The 18,467-nt window shown below is 40.0% G+C and overlaps 1 protein-coding gene across 1 annotated transcript in view; it reads right to left on the reverse strand.

The window, feature by feature from the left end:
* The window catches only part of RAF1 (Raf-1 proto-oncogene, serine/threonine kinase), an 82,739-nt gene extending 64,849 nt beyond the window's left edge, over positions 1-17,890 (reverse strand). Inside the window, exon 1 of the mRNA XM_047095636.1 lies at positions 17,590-17,890. The gene's annotated coding sequence lies outside the window, so the exon portion shown is untranslated. The remainder of the gene's footprint in view (positions 1-17,589) is intronic.
* Positions 17,891-18,467: the final 577 nt, after the last annotated feature.

Below are 18,467 nucleotides of genomic sequence, written 5' to 3' on the forward strand. Positions count from 1 at the left end.
TATTATACTACTTTGAAATAAATATTGTTTATAAGTAATGCATCATACCTGTATGTGGAGGACAGAAAAATACATACCATGTCTTATATATCGCAAGCAATTTATTCTTCATATTTAAAAGATTTTTACTTCACTTCTAAATAATTAACAGTTTCATTTAAATTCATTACCTTAGACCAGTTTTATTTCTACTGCTTTTTCTAACTTGGCCTTTCTTTCTATCCTTTAAATGTTATAGAATATAACATGTATCAAAAATATATAATCTGTTATCCAGAAAGCTAACTCTTACAATCTGCAACAAATGGATAAGGATTTAAGACAAATACAGTGAAGACTCGATAAATTCCTTTTAAGTCATTCTTTTTTACCTTCATTCCAAAAACGTTCTCTCCAGAGTTAGTAATAAATGCAGGTTGGATAAAATCTCAACGTGGGGTGCCTCGGTGGCTCAGTCGGTTAGGCTTCTTACTTCGGCTCAGGTCATGATCTCACGGTTCGTGAGTTCGAGCCCTGACGCAAGCTCTGGAGCCCGGAGCCTGCCTTGGATTCTGTTGTCTCCCGTGCTCTCTGCCCCTCCCCCACTCGCAGTCTGTCTCTCTTAAAAATAAATAAACATTAAAAAAATATTTTTTATAAATCTCCATGTAAATAGAAGACTGAACTATAAACCATGACTCACTAATTCTGAATATTAGTCAATATGAAAGAATTCCTATACATCAAAATAATCTGGGCACAACTCTAGAGCTAAAATTCTGTTGTAATTTTATCTAGCTGCCTTGAGTTTCTCCCTGTTTTGAAAAGAGTGAGTAAGAAGAACTGGTGCAAGAGCTTTGAAAGTCTGCATCTGGGGGTGCCTGTATTTTTAAATAGCCTTTTACTTACTGACATCTCAGGTGCCTCTAAGGTGCCTGTATTTTTAAATAGCCTTTTACTTACTGACATCTAAAGTTAAGATTTACTTATATTTCTTTCTCCTCTACTTGGCATGTTTTATAACATGTAAAGGTTAAATAATATATGGGAAGCACATAGTGTTAGCCTGAGACAGAAATGTTACCTATTACCACTTGGTATACAAGCAAGGGTGGTTCTATTGATTACAATAATCAGAAACTATTCTAATAGTCCCTAAACCTCCAGCCTAGGTTTTTCTGAGTTCAAAGCCTAAAGCTCTTAACCACTAAGTTACTGTGTTCAAAATTAAGCACTAGGTTCCAAAGTACAGATCAACTGTGAAAGACCTTGTTTATCTTTCACATTACTTAGAATAACATTAGCTATACACGATCTTATTCATTTGCTCTTTGCAAAGTGTCTACATATTCCCAGAGATCCTCTGCAGAACCTGCATGGGGCAATTCTGAATGCTTTACCCATCAGTCTATAACTTGGACTTATGCATGATATCAACACACCGCTAAATTACCTACAATTAACCAATGTAACTTTTTGGAAAATGCCTCTCTGCTTGGACTTATCATTTCCTCAAAAAGTTTATTTTTATTTTGCCAAGACAGGAGAAATTAGATTTAATATCAAAGATAAGAGGGGTATCTGGGTGGCTCAGTCGCTTAAGCGCCCAACTCTCGATTTTGGCTCAGGTCATGATCTCACGGTTCATGGGACTGAGCCCCGTGTTGCGGAGCGCGGAGCCTACTTAGGATTCTCTCTCTCTCTCTCTCTCTCTCTCTCTCTCTGCCCCTCCCATGCTCGTGCACATGCTCACACTGTCAAAAATAAACTTAAAAAAATTAATATCAAAGATAAGAGAAAATATGCCAAATACTATGTACAACTTATAGTGACTTGATACTTAAGGAAAATAGGTAATATCCTAACTCACTGCTCTTTAAGTAAAATACAGATAAAAGCTGTAGTAGCATTATATGGTACAGAGTTTTTTTTTTTAACGTTTATTCATTTTTGAGAGAGAGAGAGGGTGGGGGAGGGCAGAGAGAGAGCGACACAGAATCTGAAGCAGGCTCCAGGCTCTAGGCTGTCACCACAGAGCCCGACGTAGGGCTCAAACTCATGGACCCTGAGATCATGACCTGAGCTTAAGTCAGACATTTAACTGAGCCACCCATGTGCCCCGGTACACAGTTTTAAGTGTATGTCAGTTTTCATTTTAACCAGTAAACTAATTATTTTAATATTTAAGTATCTTTCTGATAAATCAGAAAATTAGAAAATAAACTGTGAATATAAAGTAGGACAAATGGTAACAATGAAATTAAGTAGTTCATAATTATTAATGACTAACAGCCATTCTGATCACAATACAATTCCAAAGATGTTTCTCTACTGAATTTTAATTACTTAATTGTATAATGAAGCTTTAAAGTAACAAAAGCCTACACAATCATTTTAGATATCCTTCTACTATGCTCATTTTTCAATATCATCTATCATATAAAATTCCAAGCATAAGAATTGGCAAAATCTGAGGAGCCTGGGTGGCTCAGTCGGTTAAGCATCCAACTCCCAGTTTGGGCTCTGGTCATGATCTCACTATTTCATGAGTTCAAGCCCCACAACATGCTCTGTGCTGGCAGTATGGAGCCTGGTTGGGATTCTCCCTCTCTCCCTCTCTCTCTGCCCCTTCTCCACTCACGCTGTCTCACTCTCAAAATAAATACACTTAAAAAAAATTGGCAAAATTACCACAGAAAACTTTCCAAAGACAGAAGTCCCTCCATTAAATGATAAATGTTTAAGATAAAACATTAGGTGAGTACCCCTAATCACCCCAAGCTTTAAAGGCTTCAGTGTAGGCTCACAATCCTCACCCAAAGCACTTGCACAAACTGGGTCCACTTTACACATAAGTGATAAGGATATTTCCTGGCAGTTTATGAAACACTGATTAGTGGGGCACCTGGGTGGCTCAGTCGGTTGGGCAGCCGACTTCGGCTCAGGTCATGATCTCGCGGTCCAAGAGTTCGAGCCCTGTGTCGGGCTCTGTGCTGACTGCTCAGAGCCTGGAGCCTGTTTCAGATTCTGTGTCTCCCTCTCTCTGACCCTCCCCCATTCATGCTCTGTCTCTCTCTGTCTCAAAAATAAATAAATGTTAAAAAAAATTAAAAAAAAAAAGAAACACTGATTAGTGGTGAAATAAAACATATTTTAGAAAGAAGAATCTTAAACTAAATCCCTAAATCAAATATTGAAGAAAAGTTTTCACATATAAAGTAATAGCGAAATGATTCATTACCACCTTACAGGAAAAAAGAATACAGGCAATAAGTATTTCTATTTAGGTCAACAAAAGTTTAGGAAAGAAAACTCTTCAAAGAGGATATACCTGAGGGTTCTATGAAAAATGAGTACTTGGACAGGCAAATTAGTTTAAGTCTTGGATCCCTGCCCTTAAATAATTTCATAATTTAGTTTAAAAAGTAATACGGGGGGGGGGGGCGGGGAGAGGCACCTGGGTGGCTCAGTCGGTTAAGCATCCAACTCTTGATCTTAGCTCAGGTCATGATCTCAGTTTGTGAGTTCAAGCCCCGTATTGGGCTCTGCGCAGACAGTGCAGAGCCTGCTTGGGATTCTCCCTCTCTCTTTCACTCTGCCCCTCCCCTACTCTGTCTCTCAAAATAAAGAAATAAACTTAAAAGTAAAAAAGTAATAGAAAGATTAGGAGGGGTTAATAATAGAAGGAAATAAAACTACTATGGATCATAAAGAAAAGTATAAAGTGGATGGCATTCCCAGAATTCTAACACAAACACTAAGTGTGCAGCATACCTAGAGGTTAAATTCTAGGGTGAAGATAGGGTGTAGGATGGAGTCAAAATTACCCTAGAAAATCCCTCTAATCTTTGCCTAAGTAGATGGCCTGTATTTAGGGTATTTACTCCATCTCTCTGCACCTTCCTCTTTAAAATAAATATCATAATTTACTACATCATCAGGTTGTTAGGAAGATTAAATGAATTAAGGCCAACTTTTAAAAGAACACGGCAGGTAGTAGTCAGTCAGCAAAGGTAAGCTATTATCTATAGGGACCATTTAAAAAACAAAAGATCTTTAAACAAAAGAATCCCACTTAACTGTGCCATAGTCAAACTATAAGGCTTGTGAGAATTGAGAATAACAAAAGAATAGATTCACTTTTTTCAAATACAATCAAAATCTCACAAGAACATATACTATGAGTAACGGTGGCTGAAACTGCCTGCACTATTAAAAATCTTTTTTGGGGGCGCCTGGGTGGCGCAGTCGGTTAAGCGTCCGACTTCAGCCAGGTCACGATCTCACGGTCCGTGGGTTTGAGCCCCGCGTCGGGCTCTGGGCTGATGGCTCAGAGCCTGGAGCCTGTTTCCGATTCTGTGTCTCCCTCTCTCTCTGCCCCTCCCCCGTTCATGCTCTGTCTCTCTCTGTCCCAAGAATAAATGAAAAACGTTGAAAAAAATTAAAAAAAAAAAAAAAAAAACAAAAAAAAAAATCTTTTTTGGCGGCAGAGCGAAAACATAATTGAATACTCATATTTTAATGTGCTTATAATGCAACTTCACTATTCACTTCTCCTTTAAGCTCATTCCTTCCTTCTGTCCAGCTTCGATCCACCTGAGACATTTGGTGATCAATTTTTCAAAATTTTCCCAAACTTCCTTTAGTAAGTGTTTTGTTTCTTTTCTTTTCTTTTTTTTTTTTTAATTCAATTGGTCACATAATCCTGGAAAAAATCATTCTCACACATAAAATGTTTCTGACAGACATGCTCAAATACTTAAGAAATCAAATGTCATCTCATCCAAGTTAGGAAATAATATGTCTAGTTTGGAAAAGTCTTAGGTTACAGTTTTCCAACCAGTCCAAAAGGGCACTCTGATGCACTGCAAGGTGGTGTGTGTGTCAATATTTTGAGTTTCCTCACTCCTCTTTCTCAATTTCTGACCACAAATTGGCAACTTCATCAGATGACTGGGCAGCATAAAGGCACATGAGGAAATGTGACACTCTACCCTTCTAGAAGTTAGCAAGCAGGAGCTGCCCAAGTTTATAAAAGATTGTAATTTTTAAAAGGTAATCAGTTTAAAAATAGAAGTTAAAAATTAGCTAGTTCAAAACAATATGTTAAAGCAATCAGCTCCACAGTAAAGGACCTCTGAGAACAATTTCATTTTTAATTTTTGACACAAATTAGTTTTTCATTTAAAGTCACTTTGAACTCTTTTTTAGCCAAAGTTTTACTTTTCATCTCCAAACCTGTCAGTTTCTTTATTGAGGCAGCAACTGCTAATTTTAAAATGAACAGACCCTTGGGGCGCCTGGGTGGCTCAGTGGGTTAAGTGTCTCACTTCAGCTCGGGTCATGATCTTGCAGTTCAGGAGTTTGAGCTCCGCATCAGGCTCTGTGCTGACAGCTCAGAACCTGGAGCCTGCTGCAGTTTCTGTGTCTCCTCTCTCTCTCTGCTCCTCCTCTGCTCATGCATGTTCTGTCTGTCTCTCTATTCCAAAAATAAACATTAAAAAAAATTTTTTTTTAATTTTTAAAATGAACAGACCCATTTACAAAGTATACCATTAACACAAGTACCAAAATATACCTCACACAAATGAAATATGGCCTATGATCATTCGGATGGCCAGGTAATAAAAATGGACACGTAGTCAAAGAGGAAGGAAGGGAAACAAAAACCACCCAGATACCTCACTCTGCTGAGTTAATGCCTGGAAATGACTTTACCTTGTACCACCAAATTTCTTCTCCTTTTTTTTTTTTTTTTTTAACTGTAAACTCTGTGCCCAATGTGGGGCTTGAATTCACCACCCCAATATCAAGAGTCATGTGCTCTACCGAGCCAGCTAGGGATCACTAATTTCTATTCCACATAAAAGGCATGAATTTTAGTGGCAAATCTTGCATAATCAGCAATTAAAAAATAGCATCTGCCTTCCTCAAGAATAAAGACATGATATATAAAATAAGTAAATCCACTATTCTGCACATTAGCACAGGCAGACACTGGAATTTACCCTTGACATAGGAGGTATTCCTTCAGGTTTACAACTTGTCAGAACAATTTCAGGAAGTAACCATCTGATTCTCCTATAATTCCTTCCAGAGTCAATGGCTCTCACATAGAAAAGATTTCCTTAGTCTTTCGCTCTACCCTCAAAGGTACACACCTTGCTTGCTTTAAGAACTTGGAAGAACCAAAAAAGAAGAAAAAAAAAAAAAAGAACTTGTAAGAATTATAGCTAAGGCACCTGTAAAATCGACAGTAACTTTTTTTCTTCAGGAAATATATATTTTTAGTTTATTCCTTTGGGGGGGGGGTGGGGGCAGAGAGGGAGCGAGAGAGAGAATCCCAAGCAAGCTCCGCACTGTCAGCACAAGCCTAATGCGGGGCTCAATTTCACAAACTGTAAGATCACGACCTGAGCCCAAGTCGAAAGCTGAGCCACCCAGGTGCCTGAAATACTTTTCAGAAAATATTCTTTTTAATGTTTTTAATGTCCATTTATTTCTGAGAGAGAGGAAGAGACAGAGTGTGAGCAGGCGAAGGTCAGAGAGAGAGGGAAACAGAATCCAAAGCAGGCTTCAGGCTCTGAGCTGTCCTCAAGAGCCTGACATGGGGCTTGAACTCACAAACCGTGAAATCATGACTTGAGCCAAAGTCGGACACTTAACCGACTGAGCCACTCAGGCACCCCTCTGAAAGTATTTTAAATCAATGTTTCAAAAATAATTTTCTTGGGGCACCTGGGTGGCTCAGTCGGTTAAGCATCTGACTTCAGCTCAGGTCATGATCTCGCAGTCTTTGAGTTCAAGCCCCACGTCCGGCCCTGTGCTGACAGCTTGGAGCCTGCTTCTGATTCTATGTCTCCCTCTCTCTCTCTCTCTCTCTCTCTGCCCCTCCCCCGCTCATGCTCTGTCTCTCACTCTCAAAAATGAATAAATGTTAAAAAAAAATAAAAATAAAATAATTTTAAGACAAGGATATGTGCACAAGTCTTCCCTGTAACTAGACCATTAATTCATTAAAGCTTTAAATTATACCCAGCTACTCTACTATAGGATTAAAAAAACAAAACATGAAAATATAACCTATATAATTATATATCAAAGTATGAATGCCTTAGGAGAAGAACTATATGTATTTTCTACATCTTGTTACACTCCATCATTCGATATGGCACACCCTGCATAAAATTAGGTGCTCAAATATCTGAATAAAATATTAATGGAGAAAAGACATAATTACAATATTTATCCTAATTTTTTTCATGAATACTAAATCACTACCTACCACATAAAAATATTAGCATATAATCTAAGGATCCAGATATTTCCATATATACTGCACCCAGGCATAGAACTGAGAAGAAAAGAATAAGGAGCACTATTCATTCAATTTCTAAGAACCTACTTGCAACTGCTAGTTGCTTTGAAGAATATAAAGTTCAGAAAGGCATTGCCCTTTGCCTTCCAGAAGCTTTAAAAAAAAATTTTTTTTTAACGTTTGTTTATTTTTGAGACAGAGAGAGACAGAGCATGAACGGGGGAGGGTCAGAGAGAGAGGGAGACACAGAATCTGAAACAGGCTCCAGGCTCTGAGCAGTCAGCACAGAGCCCGACGCAGGGCTCGAACTCATGGATCGCGAGATCATGACCTGAGCCGAAGTCGGACGCTGAACCAACTGAGCCACCCAGGCGCCCCCAGAAGCTTTTAAAGTAGAAGAAAAGAACCATCATTTACCCAAGACTGACTATGTGCTAGGCACTGTGCTAAGAGCTTTCAGGATGACAAGCAATCCTACGACAAAATGTGGCAGCCTTCTTTGGCGGGGAGGGAGGCAGTGACATATAAAACTATGAATTTGCAGTGTGGAAAGATCACTTCTAGCTTAGTGGAGGAAGAGGCAGACAGTTAAGGATAACTTCACCATAGTATTGGAACTAGAAGGAGTAGCATTTCAATAGATAAATGCAGAGGCAAAACAAAAGCTAAACTGTATCAAGGAAATAAGAATAGAGGAAGAGTCTGGAAATGAGCGTGTAGTACAGTCTTTTTAACTTTTTACACAACTTTGTTTCCCTTTTATTTTAAATCTTCATACTTAATGATTTTACAAACATACCCATTATAAATAGCAACCCCTCCCCATCCTCGGTACCCTCTAAAACTTTTACCCTGCTTTATTTTTTCTTTAGCATCTAAATGATATTTTTTGATATTTTTTTAAATATCCTTTCTTTGCTTTACCTTTCCCTTCTTCCCCCATCTAACCCCACCAAGTAACCTATGTTAACAACCCAATAATATTCTTTGGTACTTTCTCCATGCTTATAATCTCATACGGACGTCATAAGCACATACATACACAAGCTTTTCATGATAATTTATATTTTCCAACCTATTAGTTTTTTTAAAAGATACAATGACTAATTACCAAATACATGTTCATGGGGAGCGGGCTTAAAAATATGGAAAAATACAAAAAATAACCTATAGATGGCTCTTGCCAACATTTATGGACATATGCATCCAATCTTTTCTATGCATATATACTTGTAAATATTTTTCTTTATAAAGATGAGATCTTTTTATACTAATTTTAGTACCCTCCTTTTTTCACTTTATAGATCTTATCACTCAGGATTAACTGAAATCATCTTTCACTGGTTGACTGAATACACTTTATTTTTTTTTTTGTAAATTTTTTTTTAACATTTATTTATTTTTGAGACAGAGAGAGAGCATGAACAGGGGAGGGTCAGAGAAAGAGGGAGACACAGAATCTGAAACAGGCTCCAGGCTCTGAGCTGTCAGCACAGAGCCCGACGCGGGGCTCGAACCCACAGACTGTGAGATCATGACCTGAGCCAAAGTCGGACACTTAACCAACTGAGCCACCCAGGCGCCCCTGACTGAATACACTTTAGACTAAAAGGATGAAAGAAAATAAAAAAAAAAAATAAAAGGATGATAAAAGTTTTTTTTTTAATTTTTTTTAACCTTTATTTATTTTTGAGACAGAGAGAGAGAGAGAGCACGAACAGGGGAGGGGCAGAGAGAGAGGGAGACACAGAATTGGAAGCAGGCTCCAGGCTCTGAGCCATCAGCCCAGAGCCCAAGGCGGGGCTCGAACTCACGGACCACGAGATCGTGACCTGAGCTGAAGTCAGATGCTTAACCAACTGAGCCACCCAGGCGCCCCAAGTTTATTCTTTTCAAAAAAGATGAGTCATTAATTGTGTGATGTCTCTCTAAAGAGCATTACATACAAATACATTTATAAGGGTGAAAAAAGTCCAAGAGATGCAAATATAGCCAACTTCTAAGCTTCCTGTTTGCTCATTAGATTTAATTAGCAGTAAGAAAAAAGCTTAGCACCACTTCACATCCGTTAGGATAATTACTGTCAAAAAAGGAAAAATAAAAGTGTTGACAAGGATATGAACCCTTGTCAAATTGGAACCCTTGTGTATTACTGGTATAAATGTAAAATGGGGCCGTTGCTATGAAAACAGTGGCAGTTCCTCAAAAAGTTAAAACCAGATTATCATATGATCCAGCAATTCCACTCCTAGTACACTCAAAAGAACTGAGAGCAAAGACTCAAACAGATACCTACAAACAAATATTCATAACAGCATTATTCACAACAGACAAAAGGTAGAAACAAGAATCCATCAACAGATGACTGTATAAACAAAATATTTAACATACAACCACACCCACAGAAACATTATTCAGCCCATAAAAAGGAATGAAATTTTGATACATGGTACAATATGGATAGACTTTAGAAACACATTAGAAGAAACCAGATGCAAAATCACAAACATTGTATGATTTTCCCTTACATGAGGTACTTGAAATGAGCAAATTCATAGACAGAAAGCAGAATTTACCAGAGGCTGGACGTAGGGAGGAATGGGGAGTTATTGTTTAATGGGTACAGGGTTCTCTTTGGGATGACGAAAATGTTCCGGAAATAAATAGTGGTGATGGTTGCACAATGCTGTGAATGTAATATAATGCCACTGAATAGTACACTCAAATACAGTTAAAATGGTAAATTTTAGGTTATATATAGTTTACCTGTCCCAGGCCCCAAAAAGCCTGAGGGGCCCGTTTCACATTGTCAGCTAAATATTAGTCATAAAGGTCATGATTTCTACTCTCACAATTCACAATTGCACTCTAATTCCAGTCTAGACTAACATGAAGGAAGGTAGAACATCACGTATCCCCTCACATTCTCTCTGGTTAAAATGCTGTTCCGTGTATAAAGCCTATGAATGCAGAAGGAAACAGCCAGCATGACAAGAGTGCTTGAGCCCATGAATCAAGGAGGTGCTAAAGCAGACAAACATCCTCAAGGAGCTGGCAGTGAGAACCCAGAGCAGTCTACAAATAATGCCTCATAGAAGGGAAGCTAAGCAAAATAACTTCTTCAACATATATCCTAAGTAACAAAGTTCTGAGTACAAGTTTAGTAAGTATATCCTTTTAATAGTAAGCATTTGTGTGCTTGTGATGGGCAGTAGGAACTAAGTCCACAGGTGATTAACCTCTGAATCTCCACTCATTCAATTAATGTTATGTAATCAAGACAAAGTTTTAAGAACTGGGAATTCATAACCAAGAGTAAGATATGCTCCACCTTTAAGGAAGTTAAGTCTAGCCAGAGTTGTAAGACATCTACACAAAAATTCAATTCAATAAACACTATTTAGCACCTTCCAGTCAACGAAATGGCTGCAATCAGGTGTCAGCCATTATGTTAAACTCTGGGTAGTCAAAGTTAAGATACAACCTTCTAGAGGGGGCGCCCAGGTGGCTCAGTCAGCTAAGTGTCTGACTTCAGCTCAAGTCATGATCTCACAGTTCATGGGTTCGAGCCCCGCTTCGGGCTCTGTGCTGACAGCTCAGAGCCTGGAGCCTGCTTTGGATTCTGTCTGTCGGGAGATCAGAGCCCCACAGGGGGCTCTATGCTAGGCGTAGAGCCTGCCTAAGATTCTCTCTCTCTCCTGCTCATGCACTCACTCATTTTTTTCTCTCTCAAAAACCCTAGAATTAAGTGTTGGAATTTAGACACAACACTTTCACTGAAGCACCTGGGCCTGGTTCCTCAGCCTCTGAAAGGGAAAAAATTTTAACAAATATTAATAAAAGAGAAATTGCATATTGAGTAGGAAGCATTAATTTCAGATTATAATCTAATGGGATGGTGAGCTCACAAATGGTTATATGATAAAGGCCATAAGAAAAATAAATGCAAAGGGTTTTATGGTGGGCCTCGAGGAAGGAAACATAATGAGTGAGAAAAAGAGAAAAAAAGAAAAAGAGAAAAAGATCAGGAAATATTTAGAAGATGGGTGTTCAAAATGGCTCTTAAAAGAGGAACAGATAAAAGTGAGGAAATTGTGTCACTCTCTCATTAGGATAAGGTCGCAGAAGGCAGGAATCTGCCTTACTCATCCTGCACGAAGCACAATGGCCTGCACCTACGTAAGTGCTTAAAAAAAAAAAAAAAAAGTATGAGGAATCTCTATTAGTAAGACATAAAAACAAGAACTGCTTAGTCTAATAGGCAATGGAAGACCAGCACATCTTCACTATATTGTTATCATCACAAAATAGGATACATAAAAACCCCATTATTTCCCTCCATGAAAGAAAGCTGGGTAGCTGGGGAACAATGGGGGAGGTAGAATTACTCTGCACAACTTTATTTACTTGGCCTAACTTTCTGTATCCTTTGACTTTTGTGGCATGAGACAGTATTATCTATTCAAGAAAATTGATAAAATTTAGTTTTTAAGAGGATGGCCTGAGTGGCTCAGTCAATTGAGCATCTGACTCTTAACTTAGGCTCATGTCATGATCTCATGGTTCATGGGTTCGAGCCCTGCTTCGGGCTATGTGCTGACAGCGCCTGTGGAGCCTGCTTGGCATTCTCTTTCCCTCTCTCTTCCATTCCCTCTGTTGCGCTCTCTCTCCCTATCAAAATAAATAAATTTTAAAATTTTTAATTTTTAAGAATCTGCACAGTAAGAAAGTGAATCTGACAGTAATGTGGAGAAAGCCCTGCATATTAAGAAGAAAAAGGAGTTTACTTTAGAGGTTCTAACAATATGTAAAACAAATAGTAATAAAAGCCTGAATTAATCTGGAGAAAGCAGAAAATGGCTGAAAGAAGCTCAAAAATATAGTTGTGAATGGAATCTGACAGTGACTGAATGTTTGGAGTAAACATGAAGACCCACACCATGAATACAATTAACTTTATTAAATGTATTTTTCCATCATAAAAGTAACATATTCAGAGAATATAGAAAGTATAAAAAACATTATCCTTATTTCTACTCTTTAACAACCATTGTTGACATCTACACGTATTTTCTTCCTATATGTAGGTTTTGAGATTTTTTTTAAAACAGCTTGAGATATAATTCACATTCCATACAAGTCAAGTACTTGAAATGTAAAATTCAATGGCTATTATATTCAGAGTTGCACACCATCTCCACAATCAATTTTAGAACATTTCATCACTCCCACCAAAAACAAAAACAAAAACAAAACACACAAAAACAACTATCACTGCCCCTGCCCACTCCCCACTCCCTCCAGTCCCTGGCAACCGCTAACCTACATTCTGTCTCTGGATTGGCCTATTCTGGACATTTCATATAAAAGGAATCATACAAAATGTGGACTTTTATGACTAGCTTCTTTCATTTAACATGTTTGCAAGGTTTATACATGTTGGAGAATGTATCAGTACACCATTTCTTTTTACTACTGAATAACATTCCACTGGTTTTTTTTTTTTTATATACAACTGTAATCATTCCAGATATGTAATTTTGTGCTCAGCATTTTCCATGTCATCAATGTTTCATATAATCCATACTTAATGACAAGTATAGTGCTCCATCAAATGGCTGTACCGCAGTTTATTTAATCACTTTTTAAAGTTTATTTATTTTGAAGGGGGAAAGGGAGGAGAGAGATAACAAAGAAGAGAGAGAGACAGAATCCCAAGCAGAATCCACACTATCAGTGCAAAGCTCGATGCAGGGCTAGAACTCACAAACCTGGAGATCAAGACCTGATCCAAAGTCAGCCACTTAACCCACTAAGCCACCCAGGTGCCCCTAACTTAGTCATTATTGTTGGGCTTTTGAACTCTTTCCAGTCTTTTCTATTGTAACAAATTCTCTTTAATGCAAATGATAGCTCCTTTCTGAATGATCTTCTGGATCCAGAGAAATGCCTCTCCTAGAAACTCTGAGCTTCTTAATGAGATTTGCTACAGAAAACAAAAGTCACATCCTTCCAGGGAAAATTCAGAATTTCATCCATCCCAAATCTAGGTAAAGGGCAGATGCTAAAAGCTGCCCATGGCTAAAAGGATGCCTCAAAAATACCTAGATTAAGATCTGTCTGGCTCAGTCAGTAAAGCATGCGACTCTTGATCTCGGGGTTGTAAATTCAAGCTCCACATTAGGGATAGAGATTACTTTAAAAAACAACCAATAAAAAAAAAAAAAGAATGAAAAGTCATCATTTTAAAGACACTGACATAAACATTAACTAGGCTGACTCTTCCATCAGAAATGTACATGGATTGGGGACACCTGGGTGGCATCCGACTTTGGCTGAGATCATAATATCACGGCTTGTGAGTTCAAGCCCCACATGAAGCTCACTGCTGTCAGCCTCTCAGCCCGCTTCAGATCCTGTCCCCTTCTCTCTGCCCCTCCCCCACTTGCACTCTCCCAATAAATAAATATTTAAAAAAGAAAAAAAAAAGGTATATGGATGAAAAAAGGTAAACACTTTGTCCAAATGTGATGCCTACTACCGGGCAACTTCAAAGAATCAGATCACTTTTGCTTTCCATAGCAGGATGAAAGAAAATAAATAGGAAAGAACACCTTGATTACAACAGTAAAAATGTTCTTATGCTTGTTATTTTATGACAATAAATGAGATCCAACTGGTAGAAAGAGGAGGAAGAGGACACCTGTACAGTCCACAAGGTCCTCACCAGCAATTAACATACTGAGTTCCCCTAAAACAATGTCCTTGCCTGCTGCTTCCCATTCCTTAACCAATGCAAACAATCTAAAAATCACAACGATTTTACAATTTGAAACTAGCTTTAGTATTGCTAATCCCCACCAAATAAGATCCCTTAGAATCTGGTCTAAAAATAAAACTATGTGTCAACTGTTCCTCAAGAAAAACTATGTACACTGATTGGAATGTGAAGCAATTAACACTTTGTGAGTGATTTGCCAAAGAGACTTCAGATAGCCTGGGCCAAAACCAATAACAAAGAAACAACACCCACTTGACATTTTCCTTGGTTAAACTGAGATTTTAGGAGCAATTTTAGAAGAAAGGCTAACAGATGTGAAGTTAAACTCTAAAATCATTGAGAGCTACACAAGTATTATAGGAGAAATGGAGGAACAAAATGATTCAACCACTGCAAAATAAAAAATGAAAACTTTAATATGTAATTAAGGAACTTTTACTCAACTTTTAAGGCAAGAATACCTAGTCATTACAATTGTGAGGAAGATAAGCAAGGTAGTTTAGCCTCAAACTAAAAATACTAACTAAATTGTAACACAAACATCTAGGGTTACATTTAGCACCTAGTCAGTTTAGCAAATAGGAATTTTTCGCCATTGATACACATACATAAACACTCATATATACATACAAGATAAGGTAACCTAAAATTCTACACAACCTCATCCTAAATAAGCCCAGTATTCCTTGGTTTTCTAATTAATTTAGTCAAGGTGAGCAATTTTCCAACCATAGTTTTAAACAAATGATTTCCACGATCCGTACAATTTGAAAAACGAAAAACCCTTGCAAGTTCCATTTTGTGGTTTCATAACCCCCTACTGTCACACAGTCCACTGCCTTTCAAAAGCAATATTTAAAATTCTCTTCTGCAAGTCAACATTAAGGCATGCTGTTTGGTTAACAAGCTCCTCCCAAGATCAGGATTATTATGTATGGCCTATTATGTTCCTAACATGCAAACAAAAGCCCTCCCTCATGTAACATTTTTCTATTTTTAGGAAGTAGGTTACTAACAAAGTTTTATCTGAAATTAAAATGTAGTATCATATATTTACTAACAAACTACCTGAGATAGTAATTTAAAGTTACTAATTGTATTTTCCATTTAATAAGTCACTACTGCTTATGGAAAAGCCAAATTTAACTTCTAACAAGTTGTTTAAACTTCAAAGCAAACCACCTACTTTGGATTTCACAAATGGCATGTTTTAAACTAACTACAACTAGTTTCAGAGCAGTTGTAATACCATACTTGATGTTTAATTACCCACTCTCCATTTCATCTTTTAGATACTTCTCATCGCAAATGACCAGTTTAATGTTTCCCTGTTTTCTGCTAAACCAAATCCGATAAAATATGCTCTAATGTATTTCACTGAAGCCTTCTACTTTGAAGGCTTACACTCTTCAACTGACAAGAGTTTTAACAAGGCTAAGCAACTGCACTACAATTTCTAATCACAAACACCACATACCTAAAAGATAAGCTTTTCCAGCAGAAACAGTAACAGGTTTATTTTCCCAAGTATCCAATGTTCAACTGGGTCAAATGTTTCTGTTGCATTTTAAACAGCTTAGCCCTTGAAGTGATAAGGGTGAAAACAAGCCAAAAGTATCTTAATGTTCTTCAGTGGCATATAATCATCACAACCCTAGACAACAAACTTAGGAACTTCAAGCTGAAGTCTGTTAAGACAATAATAATCACTGTAGCATAAGCATTAATCACAACAATACAACAATTTGGGGTAAATTATGTTTACAGAGCTGAAGACTTTATAACAAAATTGGAAACCACGGAATCTATGCAAAGAAAGTTTACTACATACAACACACTTAATAAATTAAAAATACTTGCATTCTACACTTTTCAGCTTTTTTATATAATCTTCCAATTTCTACATGACCGGGGAGCATGGTTTTTCTTGCCAACAGCCATTTAAAATGCAGTATTAGCAGCGTACACTATACGTATAAAGTTTTACTGGTGAGCAAGTAAAACCTCAGAAGAATCTCTTGCAGAAACACCTAGAATAGGAGCTCAGTTCATTCACCATTGTGTAAGTGCAAAACATTTGACATAAAAGCACTTAACCAAAAATGTTCTTAAATGGGTTTAACAAAGTAAGTCTTTTCAATTACTATCAGCTTCAATATAAAGACAAGGGATAAAAATACTTATCAGAAAGAAAAAAATAGCAATACTCCTTTAATCAAATTATATCAACTAGTTCACTCTGGAACAAAGAGCCTTCACAATCTAGACAAATATTCTTTTAGACACCCATCTCTCACCACTTCCTTCCTGCACCCTAGATTCTCTGCTGCACCCCAAACTCATCCCAACTCCTGCATGTCTCTATGCCTTTGTACCAGCGGTTTCCTCAGCTTAGAACGCTCTCCCCTCCTCCTCACCTGGTGAGCACTTACTCATCAAGTCCAAAACTGGCCGCAAAAGTTCCCTCCGGTGTCCAAGCTACCTCAACTCCTCCAGGCAAACTAGCCGTTCCAAATTCCCACAACACTTGGTAAGTCCATCCTTATCACAGCGCATTGTTTTCACGCCTTGGGAGCGAATGAAGAGCAGGCTCCCTCCGCTCAGCCCACAGAGGACAAGGCAGGCAGAAACACTCAAAGAACGTGAGCTGAATTCATCCCTGCTTAGATTAACTGACCCTCTAGAACCCGGTCACATCTCAAGGAGACATGGGGGATACTAACATTCTTCCCACCAGAGAAATGAATACCAGAGGGCACACCCAGAGCCCTGGAAAGAGAACAATGAATGAACACAGCCGCCTTTCCCCTCAAGATGTCCAAACTCCTCTTTCTGGGCATCGACTAGCTGCAGAACCTCTGCAGCTGCACAACCGAAGCGTCCAGACGGCTCTCTCTTCACACAAAAGACAGCCCTGGATCTTCACTCCAAAGCATCCCAGGGCCAAACCTCAGCATACGCATCCCAAACCTTTCATTAGTAACCCACGGAGTCCCGAAACCCAAGGCGAGGCCCCTATGCCTTTGTGGTGGGGAACTGACCCACTTCCGCCTCTCGTCCCCCATTCTTCTCGTCCTCCCTGTAAGAGTGTCACTTGAGTGACAGACTCTGAGTGAGGATGCAAGCCCGGGACCCCTCCGCGCCCAGAAAGAAAAGGAATTCGTCCATCTGAATGACAACACGGATAAGGGGCAATTCTGGGCAGATTTTCCCATTGCCAAAATATAAGGAATATGCACCGAGTACAGGGGTGGCGCTAGCACGTTTCCCCGAAACACAAGGAAATTTGAGTGGGGATGTGGAAACTCGGCTCGCCGGCCATGACACCGGGCCCCAGGGCTCCCGCCCGCCCACCGCCACCCGGGGTGACAGCGGCCTTGCCCAGGCCCTCGACCCGGCAGCCGCGGGGTCGCTCCATCAACGCTGCCCAGGCCGGGCCGCCGAGGAACCCGGCCCCTTCAGCCCCGCCGCCCAGCTCCCCCGGCATCCAGGGCCTGGCCCTGCCGCCTACCTGAAGGAGCCGAGCCGCCTCCGTGTCCCGTCGTCTGGTGGCGGCGTCTAGTCCGCTCCTCCTCCCCGCGGTGGGTGAGGGAGCGGGAGGCGGTCACATTCGGCGTGTCCCCAGCCCAGGGGACGGGGCCCCGGGCAGTCCCCGCATCGTCGCACTCGCGCTCCGCGCCTCGGGGCACACGCCCCAAAGCCCGGCCAGCTGGCCCTCTTCCGGGCCCTAGGAGAGCGGCAGAGAAGCCCTCCTGTCTCACGCCCGTCCTCGTCTTACTCCCGCCATCTAAGATGGCGGCCCCAACGCCCGCGACGAAGAGACTCTCGGGCGGCCCCGGCAAACGAGCCCTCCACTCGGTGCTCCTCCTCCCGACCTGCGGCGCCACCGGCTCTCTGCTTCTGCGTGAGCCCGCCTGGCAGCAGGCTTCAAACTTGGCTCGGGCATCTATCACTCTAGCCTGAACTCAGGCCCCGCCTCCCAGAGAAGGGGCGTGGTCTTGCCTTCTCGTTGGTCGCCATTTCGGACTAGTGGAGAGCGAAGGACCGGTTACTGGGCGGCTCTTGGGCTCAGGGGTTGGCAATCGAGAAGTGGCGGGGTTTGTACTCTCCGGAGGTGTCTGAGGGCTAGCGAGAGGGGAAGGCTAGCCTGCCAGCATCACAAGGCCTAGAGATAAGCAGACGTACGGGAGGACACAGCAAGCTGTGTACAACTTTGGCGCGTTCTATCGGTAGTCCAGCACGTAGAAGCGACTCAGCCACTTACCAGTTGTGGGGAAAGTCCCTCAGGTTTTCTGAGCCTCAGTTTCCTCATCTGTAGATCGGGGTCCTTTTTCCCCTCAGGTTGGCAAAAAGTTAAAAAGACTGTGAGTAGCTAATCTGGTACAAAGT

This window comes from Lynx rufus, unplaced genomic scaffold (genome assembly GCF_022079265.1).
Source record: "Lynx rufus isolate CCGP_SWC_20201006 ecotype Redwood Valley unplaced genomic scaffold, mLynRuf1.p SCAF_4, whole genome shotgun sequence".
Lineage (NCBI taxonomy): Eukaryota > Metazoa > Chordata > Mammalia > Carnivora > Felidae > Lynx > Lynx rufus.